The following is a 6152-nucleotide window of genomic DNA, read 5'->3' on the forward strand; positions in this document are numbered from 1 at the left end:
GGACCAGGGGTTTCACTTCCAAGATGGCTCACTCATGTGGTTGTTACTGGGACCTGTTGGATCCTCACTGGCTTTGACAGGTTTCAGTTCCTTGCCACATTAGACTTTTTTCAGGACACCCTGATTATTCATACAAGATGGCAACTGGCTTCCATCCAGGGAAGTGATTCAAGAGAAAGCAAAGAGAATATAACAGTGCCTTTTCTGACCTAGCCTTCAAAGTGGCATATCATTACTTTTGCTATATTCTATTGGTCACACCAACCAACTCATATGCAGTGTGGAAGGGGAACATACAAAGGTGTGAATATCACAAAACAGGGATCATTGGGGTGTGTTTGAGGCTGACTCGCACAGCTGATTCATAGTGCAGAGCTACTCTGGGGGTTTTTGAAGACGTTCCCTTAGGGCATATTAAAATCGATATCCCTGACTCAAGACACTACTTTTTAAATGTGCCAGGACTTGAATAGTAGACTATACCACCAGTGTTTGACTTTCTATTTTCCTATAATCCTTTTAGGAAGGTCAGTTGAATTTTTAATGAAGTAATTTGCTTATTTTGTTTCTTTTTTTATCTCATGCAGAGATAGTGCTGTTTGCTGAATCTGAGTTTTTGTCTTTGTTTGGGGCCCAGACATGTGGTTTTCTAACATTCTTTTCTAGATTCTGTTCTGTCAGTCTTCTCATAATAAAAGATATAAAAGCGTTCTAGGTTGACCAAAGGTATCATACAAATCCTATTCTACTTCATCATCCAGACAGAACCAGACTAAGTCTATCTTTTTTTTCATGGCACCATTTTAGTAGCAGCAGCAATAGAAGTAATAGTAGCTGTAGTGTAGTAGTAGTCATAGCAACGTAATAGCTAATATTTATATGGTTTTAGAATGTCTTACCTTCCCTGTACTTTCTTAGAATTCTAATTTCATAAATATTGTGGATCTCTTCCTCAGGACACAGATAATAACTGAGTCCCACTTATAGTAGCTGTGTTACCATGAAACTCACTTAATGGTACTTGAAATGTCTTACTTACAGTGGTCTTTCTTATAGTGCCCTAGTACCTATTTCCAGTCTTTCTGAATACAATCTATAGAGCACTGATAGGTATACTAAGAGCACATTTCTCCATTGTTTTCTGCATCTTGATTCCTTAGGTAGTTATTTCAGTCTGCTCTTAAATATATTGCCACTCTTTATTAGATGTCTTTGGGCATAAATCTCGCTGTCTGATCTGATAATACTGATAAACCATCACTGCTTTTATCTAATAAACTAATTAAGAGTAGTAGCTGTTATACTTGGGTGCATCTCTTTTTTGCCTTTTATATCTATCTAGCCTGGCCTCTGATCATTTAATTTCCCTTTTCACCTATATCTCATCTGTTTTTTAAGAGCTCAACCTTTCTTCTAGTACTCTCTGTTTTATGATACTGTCTTCCTTTCTTTGTTATTATTCTCAAACTGCTCCTGTTTTGCTGATAAGACTCTAGCATAATTTTCAAATCTCTCCCTTTCCTTCTTAATTTCTAGAGCATCCCTGATGTCTAGACTCAGAATAGTCTAGGAACAATGCTGTTAAATTGCTTTCTTACACATTAGGTTGCCTTATTTTCAAAGTTGTTTCTCTACCTTAAAAAAATGATATATTCTCTTTATAATAAGAGCCTTCTCCATTTTTATTTTTTCATTGTTAAAATATATCACCATTCTCTTGGTGAAATAAAAGTTTAGGTCCTTAATATCAAAAACTATCATGAGAATTTGTGTATCAAAGACAACTTGTGATATGGTGATGAGGGGGTAGCTCTTGAAGCCATAGACAAAGCTACATGATTCCAGAAGTGACCCCTTTCACACATTCTTCTTTGGCTGTGAATATGGTTTAAAACAGAATAAGAAGAAAAATGATTTGGAATAACTCATCTACCGCTGCTTATCAAGGGCCTACATTAAGAATGTAAAGCTAGAACTCTACACGTTAGTACTGTCGACCTTCTGGAGCTCTGTTACCTTTGGATTTTTTTTTTCAAGTTCTGAAAATATTTTTTATTAATTTGCCCAGTTATTTTATTTTCATTAAATCAAATTATTTTAGAGCTAATGTAAGCTTAGCTTACATTCGAATTAAGGTTATATTATAACAGTAATTTTAATGTCAACATTGAAAATTAATCAAAATATTAATACAGAAATTAAAATAAAAATATGACAATATGTACAAGAGGGTTAGCAGGAAAAACTTGGTAAAGAATTAATTCAAATACCGTACTTTCTTTTTCAATACCCATTAGTAAAAAATGGCAGTAAAAATATTCTGATTCATAATTGAATATAATGAGGAGTTCCTAATGGGGAATGCGCCTTTTTCTAAATGTCCCATTGTGATAACTTTAGACCCTCAACATTCTTCTTCAGGTTCAGTAGTTCGTTTTCCTGCCTTCTTTTCTCTAGTTTGAAGGTTCATTTGTTAGCTTTCTTCCCCATTCTCTTGTGCTCTTTTACAGCTTGCTTTCTTTCTCTTTTATTTTCTTTGCTTTCATTTTTAGAATGTGGGTTGATACCCTTTGCAGATCCCTGCCATTAATCATCTGCACATATTCAATTTGATTTGCGTTGAGTTCTTTCTTTGGTAAGCCATTGAGAGATATTCCTGTTTCTGATTTTTGGATTTGTTGGGCTTTGGTTGATGCTGGATAAACTAAAGATGGTTATATAAATGTGAGCATGCACAGCAAATGGATTCTTCATCAATTTGCTTTTGCTTCTTTTAGAACTATAGGAATTATCTCTACCTCCCCCAACTCATCAATCTCATTTACTGGCAGACAATTTTATCCTCAGAGGCTTAAAGAGTATTCAGCTTTACACAATTTGCTGCCTTCTCTTTGTATCAGTCATTCAAAACTTTGTGTAAACGATTGCTCAAGTAACTCAGGTCCACTCTGTCTATGTGAATGAAACCCTCCAATTTGTCATCATCCAGAGCTACAATCTTAAAATCATCATATTGTTCATAAAAGTTCTCAAACTTCTCTTTTTATAGGGTCAACTACTCTTTTCTTTTTAGGACTCAGGAAGTTATACTCTATGAAATGACAACACATTTCCTCTTCCTTAAAAAAGTGGCTTTCTATGACTTTGTGAGATTTTCCCAGGCAGACAAATAATCTTCATCTGAAAATGGGCTTTTGAAAATCAGTCATTATTCCTTGCTTTTACTTTTTTTCTCATCCATAATCCATTAACTATCTAATATCTTTCTCAAACTCTGATGTAAACATTGATTAAGGCAAATTAATTTCAGGGCCTGGAATTACAAAATTCCTTCTTTCTCATCTCTTTTCCTGCATGTACTGATGTGTTTTTGGGAATAAGGGGAATAAGCACTGAGGGCCCAGATGGTTCTTTCAGATGCTTTAGGTGGTCACAACCATCATCAAAAACACTTCATAACTTCCTCTGTTTTACTCACCTTGTTTATCATTTTTTTTAATGTGTGGACAACACAACTCCTCTGGGATACATTGGTATCTGCTACTGAAAATCTCTTTGACTTGAGTGGACCATGTGAAAAGACACAGTTTTCTCATCTATAAAGGTCCCCCTCCCCAAACTCATTCTGCAACTGTGTAGGGCTTCCCCCCAAAACAGCAACTATATACCTTAGTGTCCCAGACAGAGCAGGTAACGTTACATCCCAGGAGTGTACAAGGACCAGTTAATAGCCACATCTTAAGGCCTTGCCACAGTGCTGCCTTTGGATTTTGTATCACAAACCTGAAGTCTTGGCTCAGAGACACAATGAAAGCTGCAAATATTCCACCCAGCAATGCCTGAAAACACCCACTCTCTGTCTCAGCCACACCCGCAAGGTCAACCAAAGCAACCCAAAGTCTTAAATTATCTGCCAGATTCTGTGCCTCACTCAGGGTTGAAAGCCCACATAGGTTATCACCTAAAGCCCTCGGCCCTGCATTAAAATACTGTAATTTCCTATGTGATTTTGCCCCCCGAAACCTACCCACCTGGTCCATTTCTTATTTATTACTCAAGACTCCTTGTATATCTGCCAAGATTTTGGAGTTTAGTGGGGATCTATCCCTTTTTTCCCCATCTTAAACCTTGAACCAATCCAGAGACAGATGCAGGATTTCAACAGAAGAAAATAATATTTTAATATAGCACTTTTATTAAAGATAAAGTTGATTTCTAGAGTCGGAGTATTCCAGACATAGACTTATTTATTTATTTTATTTTATTTTATTTTTATTTTTTTGAGATGGAGTCTTGCTCTGTAACCCAGGCTGGAGTGCAGTGGTGCGATCTTGGCTCACTTCAACCTCCATCTCCCAGGTTCAAGCGATTCTCCTGCCTCAGCCTCCTGAGTAGCTGGGATTACAGGCACACGCCACCACGCCTGGATAAATTTTTTAATTTTAGTAGAGATGGTTTTTCACCATATTGGTCAGGCTGGTCTCAAACTCCTGACCCCGTGATCTGCCCGCCTTGGCCTCCCCAAGTGCTGGGATTACAGGACTGACCCACCACACCTGGCTGACCTTTTTAAATTGAACTCTGAGCCTCTGGATTCCTTGTCTTCATTCAGTGGTATTTCTACCTTAACTCAAAAATATGACTTCTTCTTTTTATAATATAAGCCTCCACTAGGAGTTATTTGTTCCTTAATAAATCTACTCCCTTCACCTGGGTGAAATGACAGTTTATATTTCTTAAGACCAGTGGCCAAATAGGCATACAGGCATACACCCTCATTTAGACAGGTCTGCATACCTAAACACTAGTACAGCTGGGCAAGCACAAGTCTTTCTCTTGGGAGGGTTCTCTTACTCCAGGACAGAGAGCTGACCCCAGTGCAAGCCTCCCAAGGTCAGGGTGCCACTGAAAGAGAAATGGCCTATATTGAAGAGGCAAGTTCATTTTCTCAGACTTTCCAATAAGGTAGGTCACTCCCTTTTGGTTGGGACCAAAGCCAGAGAGGTTACCCAAGTGGATGTACTTCCTCATGAAAACCTGATGCAAGTAAACAGAGCTCCCCTCCCAGTGGATATATATCTCTAATATAATATATCTGTTAATAAGTGAAAGGCAATTTTAGCCCCCACATCTCAAGTATGATATAGGTAGCACAGAGGCATGTCACTCAGAGGATGAAACAATTCTCAGGGAAAGTCCCAGGAGAACATCTAGTGTCGTCACTGAACTAAAAATGGTAACTGATATGGGTACATAGATAACCTACTAGTCAGTGAAGAGGTTCAAATTTAGATAGCAGAAGGCTTGGTTAGAAAGATCAAATGAAATTTCCTGCAATTTGACTTTTGTTTCTTCTCCCAGTTTGAATTACACAAAAAGAAATAGGAACAGTCAGTTGAAGGAGGCAGTCATCCTTCATACCACTAAAGAGTGTTTCTGCCAAATTACATGGAATCTACATGTAGTTTTGAGGATATATTTTCATTTCTTTTGTGATTCATTGACATATTTCCCTTATATTTTAAAATATTTTATAGAGATTATAATTTGAAGATTAGAGCACATAACAATCTTTGGTTAGGTTTGCAAGCAAATATTGCTATTTAAAATATAATTTAGTTCATAAGAAAATGTTTATTTACATTTTTCAATACTTGACTATAATATTCAAAGTGATTATTACATAGAAGGTAGAGGGAAATTATATTACCATAAGTACAGTCAGTACATTAAGAACAAAAAATTAATATTATAGAATTCCAGTACTAATTTGGGTTATACAAGATAATAAATATTATTCTTTACTGGACTAAATAGATTACACATTATCATATTAATATATGATTTTATTGTCAGAAGATAATTCAAAAAGAAAAGTCATTATTTTTAATAGTTAAGAATCTGAAAATCTTTTGTGTCTCATACTTTTTACTCCCCTCTTTAAATGTTTATTGATTTTATATTGTCTCCAGAATTTAATCAAAATTCCACAGTAAAAAATTACTGTGCTGGCCAGGTGCGGTGGCTCACGCCTGTAATCCCAGCACTTTGGGAGGCCGAGGCAGGCGGATCACGAGTTCAAGAGATTGAGACCATCCTGGCCAACATGGTGAAACCCCGTCTCTACTAAAAATACAAAAATTAGCAGGGTG

The sequence above is a fragment of the Gorilla gorilla genome, chromosome 3, assembly GCF_029281585.2.
Source record: "Gorilla gorilla gorilla isolate KB3781 chromosome 3, NHGRI_mGorGor1-v2.1_pri, whole genome shotgun sequence".
Taxonomy (NCBI): Eukaryota; Metazoa; Chordata; class Mammalia; order Primates; family Hominidae; genus Gorilla; species Gorilla gorilla.